We start from the raw sequence: 15,018 nt of genomic DNA, 5'->3' as shown, positions 1-15,018 counted from the left end.
ATTGTATCAGGAGACCCTCTCGGAAGCACTGTGTCTTTCCACGGCTGCAGCCTCCCGAGCAGCTTTCCCGTGCCAGGCGCCCCAGCCAAGCCCCTTCTTCCCCACTCCCAGGGGCCAGCCCTTGCTTCAGGCAGCCCTGCCAGGTACCCAGAAAGGCGGGTTTTTGGTGCCAGGGTACCCGGAAGGAACTGGCAGTGGCTGCCCCTAGCTCCAGGGGGCACAGCCAGGGCCTTTGCTGGCCGGAACCCAACTCAGGGAGGCCCCTCAGCCAGTGAGGCCAACCGAGGTGACATTCACTGATTCATTCATTTACTCATTCATTCATTCACTCAGCAAATATTTACTGTCCGCCTTCCCTGTGCCACACTCAGAATGCAGGGTGCTCAGATAGAGAGACGGACAGACAGGTCCCTGCCCGCCTGGGTTACAGCCTCCCAGGGTTGTTGCCTTTGTATCACCTGGTTAAGACTTCTTGCTCCTGTGCCGTTTGCTCTGGTGTATTCCTTTTTTTTTTTCTTTTTTATGAGACGGAGTCTCGCTCTGTCATCCAGCCTGGAGTACAGTGGCGCGATCTCGGCTCACTGCAACCTCTGCCTCCTGGGTTCAAGTGCTTCTCCTGCCTCAGCCTCCTGAATAGCTGGGATTACAGGCATGCGCCACCACACCTGGCTAATTTTTGTATTTTTAGTAGCGATGGGTTTCGCCATGTTGGCCAGGCTGGTCTTGAACTCCTGACCTCAGGTGATCCACCCACCTCAGCCTCCCGAAGTGCTGGGATTACAGGCGTGAGCCACCAGGCCTATTCAGATTTCACCAGGTTTTATCCATTTTCATTTCTGTGTGAGTGTGTTTATGCAATTTAATGCCATGTATGGGTTTGTGTGACTCAGACAAATTTCTTTTAAAAACATTTGTTAAATTAAATTAACCTGAGACAGGGTCTCTCTCTGTTGCCCAGGCTGGAGCAGAGTGGTGTGATCTCAGCTCACTGCTGCCTCAAACTCCCAGGCTCAAGCAGTCTTCCCGCCTTAGTCTCCTGAGTAGCTGGGATTACAGGAGCGCTCCATCATGCCCAGCTAATTTAAAAAACAAAAATTTTGTAGAGATGGGGTCTTACTATGTTGCTCAGGCTGGTCTTGATCCCCTGGGCTCAAGGGATCCTCCCATCTCAGCCTCCCAAAGTGCTGGGATTACAGGCACGAGCCACTGAGACATATTTAACAATTACTTTATTTCTCCTAACTTTCCACTATTGGAGACGTAACTTTCCTCATGTAAGCTGCACAGATCCCGAGTGAACCGCTCAGTCTTTCTACATGAGTGGCCACTCCCCAGATGGGCGGCCTCTCTGCGGCCAGTGCTGTGGAGCAGTGCTGGCTGCTCTGGCACCTCTGGAACAGTTTGTGCTCCCCTGAGTCTGGCTTCTTTTGAAGCATGAAGTTAGGGAGGTCCCCCTGGAGCCTTTTGTCATGGATACAATGTGCTTATTTCATCATCGGCGCTCATCATGGCCGAGTGATTCTGTGTTTATGGCTCTGATTTGACAAATGTTACACATTTTTTAAAAAATGGCCCTGTTGGCTGGACGCAGTGGCTCACGCCTGTCATCCCAGTATTCTGGGAGGCCAGGGCAGGCGGAGCATGTGGGTCAGGAGTTCGAGACCAGCCTGGCCAACATGGTGAAACCCTGTCCCTACTAAAAATACAAAAATTAGCTGGGCATGGTGGTGGGTGCCTGTAGTCTCAGCTACTTGGGAGGCTGAGGCAGGAGAATTGCTTGAACCCGGGAGGCGGACATTGCGGTGAGCTGAGATTATGCCATTCCACTCCAGCCTGGGCGACAAGAGCAAAACTCTGCTAAATAAAATAAAATAAAAGGGGACTGTTTGGGTGTTTCAAGCACTGGGGCCAAGGACTGAACTGGACAGCCCCAGTCCCTTCCCTAACTAAGCTGGGAGCCCAGCACTGAACAGCAGGACTGGAAGGTGCTGGGCTTTGATGGGGGCACTGAGTGTGGTGTGGCTGGGGAGGGTCAGTCCCAGAGAAAGTAAAGAGCAGACAAGGTCACAGCGGAGGGCGTGGCTAGGCAAAGGCTCTGAGGTGGGACGGTCGGGGCAGGGTGTGTAGGGAACGGGAATGGTCAGTGGGGGAGACAGGCCAGAGAGAGTGGGCAGGGCAGACCTTCAAGGGCTGTGGGCTGCTTCGAGGAGGTGGAGCTTTACCAGGAGGGTGTGGGGGAGTCAGGAAAAGGCTTGGAGCAGGTGAGAGCAATGCTCTTTGAAAACATGTAATCGGCCAGGTGTGGTCGCTCATGCCTGTAATCCCAGCACTTTGGGAAGCCCAGGTGGGCGGATCGTGAGGTCAAGAGTTCAAGACCAGCCTGACCAAAAATGGTGAAACCCTGTCTCTACTAAAAATACAAAAATTAGCCAGGTGTGGTGGCATGCGCTTGTAATCCCAGCTACTCAGGAGGCTGAGGCAGGAGAATCGCTTGAACCTGGGAGGTGGAGGTTGCAGTGAGCCGAGAAGTTGCCACTGCATACCAGCCTAGGTGTCAGAGCAAGATTCCGTCTAAAAAAAAAGAAAAGAAAACATATAATCATGGTCTAGGGAAAGATTTTTAGAAATGACCCCAAGACGCAGGTAACAGAAACAAAAAATAAACATATGACTCCATCAAACTAAAGAGCCTCCACCCGGCAAAGGAAACCAGGAAGGAAACCTGGCCTCAGGAGTGGTGGCTCATACCTATAATTCCAGCACTTTAGGAGGCCAAGGTGGGAGGATCGCTTGAGTCCAGTTCAAGACCGGCCTGGGCAACATAGCAAGGTCTCATCGCTAAGAGAATAAAAATTAAAAACTTATCGTGACATGGTGGTGCGCACCTGTGGTCCCAGCTACTGGGAGGCTGAGGCAGGAGCATCAAAGAGATGTCCGCACCCCAGGTCCATTGCAGCACTATCCACAGTAGCCAGGGTATGGACGCAACCTCACTGCTGAATGAATGAAGAAAATGTGGTGCATAGACACAATGGAATACTATTCAGCCTTAACAAAGAAGGAAATTCTGTCATTTGCAACAACTTGGACTAACCTGGAGGACATTAAATGAAATCAACCAAGCACAGAAAGACAAATACTTCATGATCTCACTTACACACGGAGTGTCAACAAGTTGAATTCCTAGAAGCAGAGAGCAGAATGGTGGTAACCAGGTGCTGGGACAGGGGTGGCATGGCTGGGGAGATATAGATCAAAGGACGCAAGATGTCAGCTAGACAGGAGGAGTACTTCCATAGGCCTACTGTGCGACGTGGTGGCCACGGTTAATAATAATAGAGTGCATACTTGAAAATCGCTAAGAGAGTAGACTCTAAATGTTCTCACCACAAAGAAATGGAAAGTATGTGAGGTAATGCATGTTAAAGGCTCAATCTAGCCATTATGCAATGTGCACGTACATCAAAACATCACGCTGCACCCCGTAAATATATACAATTTTTATTATTTTATTATTATTATTTCTTGAGATGGAGTCTTACTCTGTCACCCAGGCTGGAGTGCAGTGGTGTGATCTTGGCTCGCTGCAACCTCCCCTCCTGGGTTCAAGCGATTCTCCTGCCTCAGCCTCCTGAGAAACTGGGACTACAGGTATGCGCCACTAAGCCCAGCTAATTTTTGCATTTTTAGTAGAGACAGGATTTCACCATGTTGGTCAGGCTGGTCTCAAACTCCTGACCTCAGGTGATCCGCCCTCCCGGATGATGTGAATGTGGTGTCTGTGCACCCTGGGAGGAGAGGGCGGTGGCTGTGAGACGTCCTGGGTGTGTCTTAACCAGGTACAGTAAGGTGATGGGCATGAAGAGGTCAATGCCACTGAAACAGTGTTTATTGGTTGGGCGTGGTGGCTTATGCCTGTAGTCCCAGCACTTTTGGAGGCTGAGGTGGGAGATCTCATGGGCTCAGGAGTTTGAGACCAGCCTGGGTAAAATAGAGAGACCCTGCCTCCATTTCTATATTAAAATAATAATAGTAAAATAAAAATTAAAAAAGAGAGTGTTTACTACTCACAGCTCCCTGCAGAAGGGCACAGCACGCCCTTCAGGGCCCCATGGAGAAGCACCAGGAGACGGAACAGCTGGAGCTTGGAGGGAACATGGCCCAGAGCCTTCATCACGGTTTCTGAGGGAAGAAATGGACAAGGCAGAGTGGGCAGGTTCGAGCACGTGCAGGACTGGATAGGTGATCGATGAGTTGGAATAATTCGGTGGGCTCCGGGCTGTAGGAGTGGCATCTGGTTGTCTGGTACCCGCCCCTGGCACCAGGGCACTGAGACGAGAGTACCGGGGGGTGACTTTGAGGTGGATGGATAAAGGAGGCTGGGGATGTGGGCTTTGGGGTGGTGGGTTTGCCTGTGAAAGTCGTGTTCTTTGCTATCTCTAGGAAGTAGATTGCCCCGGGACGGGCAGTTCCTTCAGGATTAATAAGACCTCTAAAATGTCAAAGCATCATAAAATACAGAAAGTAAAACTCAGGATCGACACAGCTGCCCCACAGGCCTCTCATCTGGGTGTCTTCAGGCTGGGGCCCCATCGACCTTTGCTCGCAACTCAGGCTCCATCGCAGCCTCTCAGGCTTTGGTGTCCCTCTTGGGCACACAGGGTCACCAGGCTTCGGAGCTCCATGGCACAGAGGAGAGAGCCGTGAGGTCCTCTGCCTGTAAATCATGCAGCTGGGGGCCCTTGCAAGCCTGTCTGGGGTGCTGCTGTCCTTTCCACCCTGCCCGGGTCCAGAGGCAGAGCCCCCTTATTGAACACCACAGGGTCTCCTTGTTCCTCACCCTTGGCCTCTGGGGTCTGCTCCACAACCTGCCTCCGCTCCTGCTTAAGCGCCCTCTCCCAGGGTAGTGGGGGCCGCTGGGGAGGGTCATTTGTAATGGGTGGGGACATTTTTGGTTGTCACGTGGGGATGGTTTGACAGGGTTGGGGAGCAGATCTGTTTTATAACCACGGCACAGGCTAGAAAGGCACATTCCTCAAGGCACGGAACAGTCACCTGACTTGGAGAGCTGTTCACTCCCAAATCCCAGTAGCACCTTGTTTGAGAAATGCAGGCTCCCTGTGCATGGGGCAGAGCTGGGACTTAGGAAACATAGAGGGACAAACATCACAAATCTCATCCTCCCACCGGAAACTGAGGCCCGGAGTGGCCATGGGAGATCACCCGGCCATGAAGTCACAGGGCAGGGACTTCAGTTCACACCTGTCTCCTCTGGAGCCTTCAGCTATGACTGCCTCATCCAGAAAGCCCTCGGAGTGATGGGGCCCTGTTGGGGGAGGTGCCCAGGCCCCTTCCCACAGGAGACTCCTTCCACAGCCTGTCCGAGGGTGTGACCCACATCGTCCTATCTTGACTTGCGGGTGGGCCCCGGCTATGCTGCCTGACATCCACTGTGGCTGAATGAGTACCGTGGGCTTATGTGGACCCTAAGACAGTTAAGGAACAAACGTGAGGAGTGGTTGCGAGGGTGGATGGAGGGGGATCCATCCTGATTCTGGAGACTGAGACCTGCTTGTTAAGGTCAGCCCTGATTTGCTGTGTGACCCAGGGTTGCTCCTGTGCCTCTCTGTGCCCCATTCCTCCTCTGCATACCCACCTCACAGAGCTGTCAAGGGCCCCCTCGGCATTGCTACACACAGTGGGGAGGTCAGGGGATGCGTGGGTGGCATCTGACAGGGGGCCCTATTGTAGATGATTCACTGTGGGCCTGCTCTGGGGCCGGCCCTGGGGACCCAGTGGTGGCCAAACAGGCAAAGCTTGTGTCCTCACGGGTTGCCCAGACCCCTTCTGGTGGGCGATGGTTACACACCCCCTCTGATGGGCAGGATTCTTTCTCTCCCACAAGTTTATCTGTTGAAGCCCTAACCCCCTTGCCTTCACATGTGACTGTAACTAGTCAGGGCCTTTACTTAGTTATTTAATTATATTTTCTGAGACAGGATCTCGCTCTGTCGCCTGGGCTGGAGTGCAGTGGTGACATCATGGCTCACTGCAGCCTCAACCTCCCTGGGCTCAGGTGATCCTCCCACCTCAGCCTCCCAGGTGGCTGGGACTACTACCGGCGTGTGCTACCACACCCAGCTAACTAAAAAAAAATTTTTCTATAGAGACTGGGTCTCCCTCTGTTGCCCAGGCTGGTCTTGAGCTTGTGGGCTCCAGCTACCCTCCCACCTTAGTCTCCCAAAGTGCTGGGATTACTACAGGCGTGAGCCACCATGCCAGGCAGGGACAGGGTCTTTAAAGAGGTAATTAAGTGAAAGTGACATCATTAGGGTGGCCCTAATCCAATCTGACTAGTGTCTTTATCGGAGGAAGAAATTAGGACCCAGACACCCAGAGGGAAGACGTGAGGTCACAGGGAGAACCCGGCCATCCGAATGCCAGGGAGAGAGGCCTCTGAGAAATTGCCCTGCTGGCACCTCCACATCGGACTTCTAGCCCGTAACTTCGTTATGGCAGCCCTCGGGAACAAATACACCCCCAATACATGAACGTGCATTTGGAGCCATGAATGTAGCAGCCCCTAGGCACTGATAGCACTGAAAATATGAGACATCCAATTAAATTTGAATTTCAGATCAACAATGAATAATTTTTTAGCATACACTGCATGGGACATACTTACTATACTAAAACAATTCATTGTTGATCTGAAATTCAGATTTAACGGGGTGTCCTGAATTTGCGCTTGCTGGATTTAGCCACCTGGCCTGAGGTCTAAAGTTGTGACTTGCACACGACAGAGGTTCAAGGACACAGAAACCAGCCTGGGAGCCGAGAGGCGGGTGAGAGCCTGAGGCTGCTTCCTAGGCCTGAGCTGCCGTCCCCAAACGGTTCCCATCTCCTGAACAAACATATTTATTGGGCTTGATGGCAAACAGATTATGCTTGTCCCAGGAAGGGCAGCACCAAAGAGAAAACCTTGAAGTCCAGGAAATAATGATGAGGGAGTTAAATTAAAGTGCATAAAACCCTCCGGAGAGATAACGTCAGGTTGAGTTACAGGCCCGATAAGGGACTGGGGGCTTGCAGAGGGGGCTCAGAAAGGTCGCCCAGCGGCGCACAGAGGACCAGGAATCATAAATATGGGGTAAGATGCCCAGCCGGGGTCACCGGGGTGAAAATATTGGGGTCATTCCAAAAACAATTATCCTGCTTGGTTTGCTCTTCAGGTCTTGTAAATCTTTCACTTTTTATAAAAGACTTCTGGAGAAGGAAGCACTCTGGAAGCCTTAACTGATTTTTGTGGTTCTGCTAAAGGAAAACAAAAAGACAAAGAGGAAAATGAAATTACCCAGCATTCTCAGGGGCACAGGGCTGGGCTGACTGGTTTTCTCTTATTCTTTGGGGAGACTCGGCTGCCCTGGGTTTTGAGTCCCCACAGTTATAGACTTGACACCGTTCAACAATTCATTTGTTCTGAGTCCAGTTGCAGTGGGGCTTTCACTGCCCAGGGGGCCCTGTTCTGTGGGGCCAACTTGGCAGCCATCTTGACTGGAGGCAGCCATCTTGGCAGAGGTGGTGCTTGCTCTGACTGAACTGCAGCCACCTTGACTGAGGGGGTGCGTGGTGGCTGACATGTACCCAGGCTCATGTGCCCAGGCAGAGCTCCTGAAGCTGGAGAATGGGTCTGTGCCATGCCTGGCCTCGAACTCACAGCTCCAGCTGCATCCCCTGCCTTCCTATTGTCTGTCCAACGGCACCCTTGGCCCAGCTCTGTCCTCTGTGGCTCTGTCTGTGTTCTGTGCTTTTCAGCTGTGCCAGCAGAAGGCAGTCATTTGTCCCACACATGTTTATTGAGGCTGAGCATGGTGGAACGTGCCTGTAATCCCGGCTACTTGGGAGGCTGGGGCAGGAGAATCACTTGAACCTGGAAAGCGGAGGTTGCAGTGAGCCGAGACCACACCATTGCACTCTGGCCTGGGCAACAGAGCAAGACCCTGTCTCCAAAAAAAACAAAAAAAAAAAGGAAAGAATGCTCATTGAGCAGCTGCACATGCAGAACTGTGCAGGGCCCTAATGCCTCATCCTCAGCCACGGCTTCATCTTCTAGGTGGCTTTTTCCTGGGTTCTCTGTCCCCCTCTCCACATGCACAGCCACAAAAACGGCTCTCCTCAGAAATCTCTCTCCCCTCTACTACCTCATTTATTTCTCCCAACCTGGTAGAGGAGGGATTACTAGCGCATTTGACAGACGAGGAAACTGAGGCTCAGAGAGGTGAAGTGACTGGCCTGCTGTCACACAGACAGGGGAGGAGGCAGAGCTGGGCATTCAACCGTGACCTGCACAGCTCCGGAAAGGTGCCCAGGGTGTCGTGTGCCTTAGCTGTGTGCCCTGGCAGCGTCACTGGGTACCCTGAGCCTTGCTTTCCTCATCTGCACCCTGGAGACACGCTCTAGGCCTACTCGGGGCCTTCGGGCAGGAGCCATGCACGTGGGGGCTGAGGCTTGGAGTCTGGGAAGCATTCTAGAGGTGGAGGCCAGAGCGTCTCTGTGTGTGCGAGAGTTTTCCCAGTCAGCTTTCGTGGTCTGGCAACTCCCACCACAACAGAATTATTCAAATTGAATTTATTTGCTGAGTGGGACTCGGGGCTCCTTGATGGAGGTGTGGGAGAGGGGGAGCAAGGGGGTGGCCAAATGGCCGGTGCTGAGAGTGTCCCAAAGGAACACCCACCCATTCATTCATTCTTCCGTCCATTCATCCATCCATCCATCCATCCATCCATCCATTCATCCTTCATCCATTTATTAATTCATGCATTCATTCAACAAACGGTATTTTGTGCCAGGCCTGCTCTGGGTGCTGGGGATACAGTGGGTTGGGAACAAGTCAGACTCGAGTCTGCCCCTGCCAGAGCTCCTATCCTGGGACAGGAGACAGACTGGAGCTAGGGAGGCCCAGGAGGAGGCCACTGCTATGTGGTCCAGGAGGTGATGGTGGCACCCGGATGGAGGCAGAAGTGGCCCTGGGATCCCATGGAAGTGTAAAGGGGGTGACTCAGGCTCAGCGAGTCACACAGTTAACAGGCGGTGGCACCGGTTTGCCTGACTCCAGAGACCTCGCTGTCAGCCTGAAGTTGCCACAGCTCCCCAAAACAGCATTGCCCATGCTGAGTTCAGAGCTATCCCGGCTCTAGACATGCGTGCGCGCACCTCGGCCACAAGCATGCCTAGGGAAGCTGCATGTCACCCACTTCTTAGAACAAAGCACACAGTGGCCCGTTGAAGGCTGTGAGGGAACCCCACAGGAGTCAAACCTGCCATGTTCAGCATGGGGTTCCCAGACCCCTGTGGCCATGGAACACTTTTGGGGACCAGGACACTTTTTAACATACGTTCTATTCATTGGACATTTGTTGAGCATGTGCTACGTGCCAGGGACTGAGGAGCAGAGCAGGCTTGGTCCCTGACCTCTGGGAGCCATGGCCCCAGTGAGGCGCCTTCCCTGGGCCACACCCTAAGAGAGGGCCTCAGGTCAGGAAGGCTGCCTGTCCTCTCTGCTGTCCCTCCCCACTGGGAGACAGCACTCAGAGGTGGGGCCGAGGCAACTGGTGGGGGTGTTCCTGGGAGGGTGGGGTGGCCCTGGGAGGATGGGGGTGGCCCTGTGAAGCCTGGTAGTCTTTGGTTGGATGGCCAGGTGCGTCCTTACCACCAGTGTGACAAGAAGGAGACTGAGAAGGAGAGGTGACACCAACCCAGTCCTTAGGGAAAGGGTATGTAGCTTGGCTTTTGGCCCCAGCTGACTGGATCCTGTGTCCAGGGCTGGGCCTGTTAGGGGACCCCCTCTGCCGGCATCCCCCACCATGCATTTCCACTCCTGTGTCAGAGTGCCTTGACTAAGACGATGACTTCAGGGGGTCAAAGCCACCGAGCTTGGCAGCCTCTTGCCCAGATGCTCTGGAAACCAGCCAAGCCAGCCCAGGCAGGCTTCCTGGAGGAGGAGTTCCTGGAGTGGGAACAGCCCAGCTTGGGCACCTGTGGGGAGGCTGCGGATAGTAATGGTGAGAACCGAGGGCTTGGGGAGGGGCCAGAGAGGCCAGTGTCAATACTAGGCTTGGCAGCTGCGAACCTTGGGGAAAACAACTGCAGTCCTCCATGTCTTCATCTGTAAAATGGGATAATGACGGACCTGGAGGTGGCCCTTCAGGCCCTCACCCAGGGTGGCTGACAGAAAGATTCTGCCGCTGGCAGCGTGGGCCAGGAAGAGGAAACAGAGGACTGCTCACATTTGCCTTCCCCGCTGCAGAGTGAGACTCGGGAAAATACTCCTTGACCTGAAAAAGCCCCAACTGGACGCTCCTGTGGGTCCGTCACGGACACGACTTTGCAAATCAGATGTGACAGGGAAATGTGTGCTGAGATGGTGGCCAGCTGCTAGGCTGCAGGGGAGGGGCTGCTCAGGGACCCACATGGCCTCCTCCGAGAACAGACGCCTCCACCGGGCCATGCGGAGCACAGGTGTGCGGGCTGGCAGCTCTCAGATTAAATTCACACACACACACACACACACACACACACACACACACACACGCCAGGTGCATGCACTCAAACTCACATGTGCATGTACAGACATGCAGAAATTCACAGACACATACACTCATACATGGTCCCATGCACACACGCGCTCACAAAGACACACACAGACACACCCACACACGGACACACTGGGAGGGAGTGTTCAGGATTGGAGCCCAGCCAGGCCCAGGTCCATAAACGCCCCTTCCTTCCTTCACCCTTCAGGTCTTGCCATAGTGGAGTGATGCTAAGAGCCCCTGCTTTTGGGGGATTTTGAAAAAATAATTTTAAAAAAGGTATTTGCACTGTGATCGGCACCTAGGAACGACTGAAGAGGCCCGCCCCCTCCGGCTGTCCCCTGCCTCTTTCCCCTACTCCAGGGTGGTGGCTGAGGTCCCTGACCATGGAAGGCGGGTGCATGGGTGGTGGGCTGGCCTGGGCGTCTGGGAGGAGTGGCAGTGTCTGTCTGCCAGGAGCTTGCTCTGTGATAGCCCAGGAATCCGCGTCAAGTCACAGAGGGCCCCTCCCAGCCTCTGGGCAGAGACACACGCAAGTCCCTCCCCACAAACCCAGAGATCTCCTTTCCCAACGGGAGAAACCAGCAGTGCGAGAGGAGCTTGAGCGCCCCTCTTTCTGTGGTGAGTGGGGGACTTGCCCGGTTCCCATGACGGGACTCTCTGGCTGGGGTCTTCATGCAGGTTGACCTCCCAGCCCCTGCTTCCAGCCCGGACTCACCCCATCACGCCGCTCCCTGGGAACGGGCTGCACTTGAGCCCAACACCTCCCCCGGCAAATTCCTCTTGGGGCTCCTTGTCTCGGAATCTGTCCTCCCCAGGTGTCTTCCACTGTCACCTCAGGTGTCCTCCACTGTCACCCTCCACTGGAATCCATCAGGGCCGGGGCAACTTTTCCCCAGGTGTGTTCTCAGGCCCAGGCTGCAAATTGGATGGGGTAGGGGGCAGGACATGCCCACCTCCACTCCCTCGCTGCCTGCTGCAGACATCTGGTCACCCAAGCCCTAGAGGATAGGTAAAAGCCCCTGGACCATGAGTTCCCCAAGGAAGGCTCTGAGTCGGATCCTTTCTGTACCTTCAGGGCCCTCTCGAGGCCTGGCACTGGGCTGGCATCAGGGGACACATGTTGAAGGATTGCTGAGTGCTTACGTTCCTCCTGGGTGGGGAAATCACCTCCCACGAGGAAGGTGAGAGCCACATGGCCGACTGCCCCACTGAGCCTGAATTAGGAGGGACTCCTTGGGCTTCCTCTGGGCAGGCCTGGGAAGGGTCCCCGCCTGGTCCCCCAGCATCCCGCACAGATGCAGCTCCCTCCACCGGTGCCTTCCCCTGCAAGGATGCAGACGCTCTTTATAAATCTCAATTAACAAGCCTGCTGCAGTCGCACACACTGGTTGGAGCACAAACTGTGGCTCACGTCTGTGGATCAATGCAGCTTGCCCCCCTCTCAAAGTGAAGAGAAGGCAGAGACGCCGTCTCCCCAGAGCCTTTGTCTCCACAGTGCACATTTCTTGTTCTGGTTGGTGGCTGCAGACCCCTGGCTCCCGCTGTCCTGGACCCCCCTGGGTAGGACCTTAGTGGGTTCTCCCAGCAGCCCAGCAAGGGAAGTTTCCTTATTTCTGCCCCCATTTCACCGATGGGTCCTCAGAGAGATTGAGATTCACCCAAAGACCCCAGCATGGGGACTCATGGTGCAGCTCAGATCAGGCTGGGGGCTGTGTGCCCTGAGCCTCCCGAGTCCAGGGGGCCATGAATTTCCCAGCCTCACTTCCCCAAAGGCAGCTGTGAGTACCCTTCCCTGCCACTTCAGGGCCTTCCCCTGGCTGTCCTTGGCCTAGTCCCAGGAGGAGGGTCTGGACTGACAGCAGGTACAGCAGGCTGTACCTCCTGGGCCAAGCCTGGGGCCTTGCACACACCCCGTGGGGGTCCCTGCATCGCCAGGGGATTGATATCTCCTAGGAGCTGGGGTGGGGTGCAGAGCAGTCAAAACAAAACAAAAATGATGGTGCACTAACACTTTGGAGGCCGAGACAGGAGGCTCACTTGAGCTCAGGAGTTTGAGACCAGCCTGGGCAACATGACAAGACCCTCGTCTCTACAAAAATAAAATAACAAAATTAGCCGATGTGCTGGCGTGCACCGGTGGTCCCAGCTACTTGGAGGGTTGAGGTGGGAAGATCACTTGAGCCCGGGAGGTCGAGGCTGTAGTGAACTGTGATTGTGTCACCACCTGGGTGACAGAGTGAGACCCTGTCTCCCCCACCAAAAAAGTAAAAAGAGGCCGGGCACAGTGGCTCACGCCTGTAATCCCAGCACTTTGGGAGGCCAAGGTGGGCAGATCACGAGGTCAAGAGATTGAGACTATCCTGGCCAACATGGTGAAACCCCATCTCTACTAAAAATACAAAAATTAGGGCGTGCTGGCACGCGCCTGTGGTCCCAGCTACTTGGGAGGCTGAGGCAGGAGAATCGCTTGAACCTGGGAGGCGGAGGTTGCAGTGAGCGAAGGTTGCAGCCAAGCCGCCACTGCACTCCAGCCTGGTGACAGAGCGCGACTCTGTCTCAAAATAATAATAATAAAAACAAAATATAGTTCAGCACCGAGTAGAGGCTGCTCTGCCCCAGATGCACAGATGGGGTGACATTCTAGCCATCATGAGTATGTCAGCTTTGTTAAGTGGCATGCCAAGCTTGTCCTCGAGCCCACTTAGACAAGTAACAGCCCCGGCTTAGCTCCTGTGATGCAGCGTTTATGGGCAGGCGCTGTCCTGGTGGCCGGTGGGGAACTTTATCTCCTCCTCTCAGGGAACTTGCCCTACCAGAGTGGGGTCGGGGCTCTCGGCCGAGGCAGAGGCTGGGGGGCCCTGGTCCCTGAGTCAGCTGCTGCGCAGGCGGGTTGGTGTTGGGCAGGACCTGGGCCTGTGCATGCCCCTGTGGCCTGGGGCTCCCTCTGCTCTCAGTTCTGCCAGGACCCCTCCCTGCCTCTCTGCCAGGCCTAGCACTCACATGTTACCACCTGGCCCTCAGCAAGGCCAGCCAGTTCACCCTGGAAGTCACCTCCTCTGTGGAGCCAATAACCTCTTTTCCTGTGTATTCACCCAAAACACCTGGGCAGGAACTCTAACCTTGTCCCCATTGTGGGCAAGGAAACGGGCACAGATAAGCAAGACAAGGTCACCTGCCGGCAAGTGGCAGTGCCAGGATCTGAGCCCAGGCTGTGCAACTGCAGAGCCCCTGGCCCTGGCCCCTCGGCCATCCCGGCATCTTCCAGCCTGGCCTGTGCTGCAGACCCCTAGGTCCCCCACGGACGCCACCAATCACAGCCACACTTCCCAGCAGGGAAGCCAAGACGTTTAACATTGCCCCAGTATTCCAGCGTTTGCCCAGAAGAGTAACTCTCAAGATGAGGCAGGCATGGAGGTTTAGGGTAACCCTGCTTCTAGAACTTTCCCTCCTAATTTCCAGCCTCCTCCAGCCCTTTTCCGCAGTGCACACCAGCTAAGCCCTTAAAATAGTCAAGGGCTTGAAGAACGCTAAAAATTTAATGTATGTTAAAAGGGTATTAAATTCCAAACTAAAATTTACATGGAAATATGACATTAAAATATTTTTAGCTTTCAGGAAGCTGGGGTCTGGAATGCTATAACATAGACAAATTTTATCATTTTAGAAAGAATTAGCCTCCGTATTTCTTACATTCATGGAGTTAATGCATAAAGATGTGCATCCAGCCTGGGGCTACTGTGTGGAGGCTGGAAGGGGTAGGGAGGGGAGAGCTGGCCCTGGGGGTCTTGGGGGGAGGGCGCAGACCTCACTTGGCCCCACAGCTTCCCTGGGGGGCCAGGGCTGCCCCAAGGCCAGTGCGCTTGCGGTGAGGGCCTGGGCTTCCCTTGAGCGTGCCAGGACCATTCACCTTATCTCATTTACTTCTCACCCAACTCCCTGGAGGTGGGATTCTCTCCCAGTTGCACAGATAAGAAAATGGCTCAGAGAGGCTGAGTCATGGGTCTGGGGTCACACAGGACAGAGGTGGATTTTCAGTCCTTCTCCAGACCCTCAGCTCAGGCGTCAGTCTCGGTGCTGCTTGAACAGCCACTGCCTATCTCCTGGGAGTCTGGGGGATCTGGCTCCCAAGACGGGGACAGGTAGGGAGCGACACAGAGCAGACAGGAGAGGCTCTGGGGTGAGATCCTGGGCTCCTCCACCTCCCAGCTTCGAGCACATGACCCAGAGGGTGATGAGCCCATCTGCAAAGCCCTCAAATGCTGAGGTCAGGGGCCAGAGAGGCCCTGGGACTTGGTGGTCACAGCAGGGTGTACTGATTGAGTGAGTGCCCCAAGGAATTCCCAGTGAGAGAAGCCTCTTCCTATCTCCACTTTACAGACAGGGAATGCTAAGCAGAAGGGGTAGGGAGGGGAGAGCTGGCAGT

This window comes from Cebus imitator, unplaced genomic scaffold (assembly GCF_001604975.1).
Source record: "Cebus imitator isolate Cc_AM_T3 unplaced genomic scaffold, Cebus_imitator-1.0 Scaffold216, whole genome shotgun sequence".
NCBI classification, from domain to species: domain Eukaryota; kingdom Metazoa; phylum Chordata; class Mammalia; order Primates; family Cebidae; genus Cebus; species Cebus imitator.
This window is presented reverse-complemented; position numbering follows the sequence as displayed.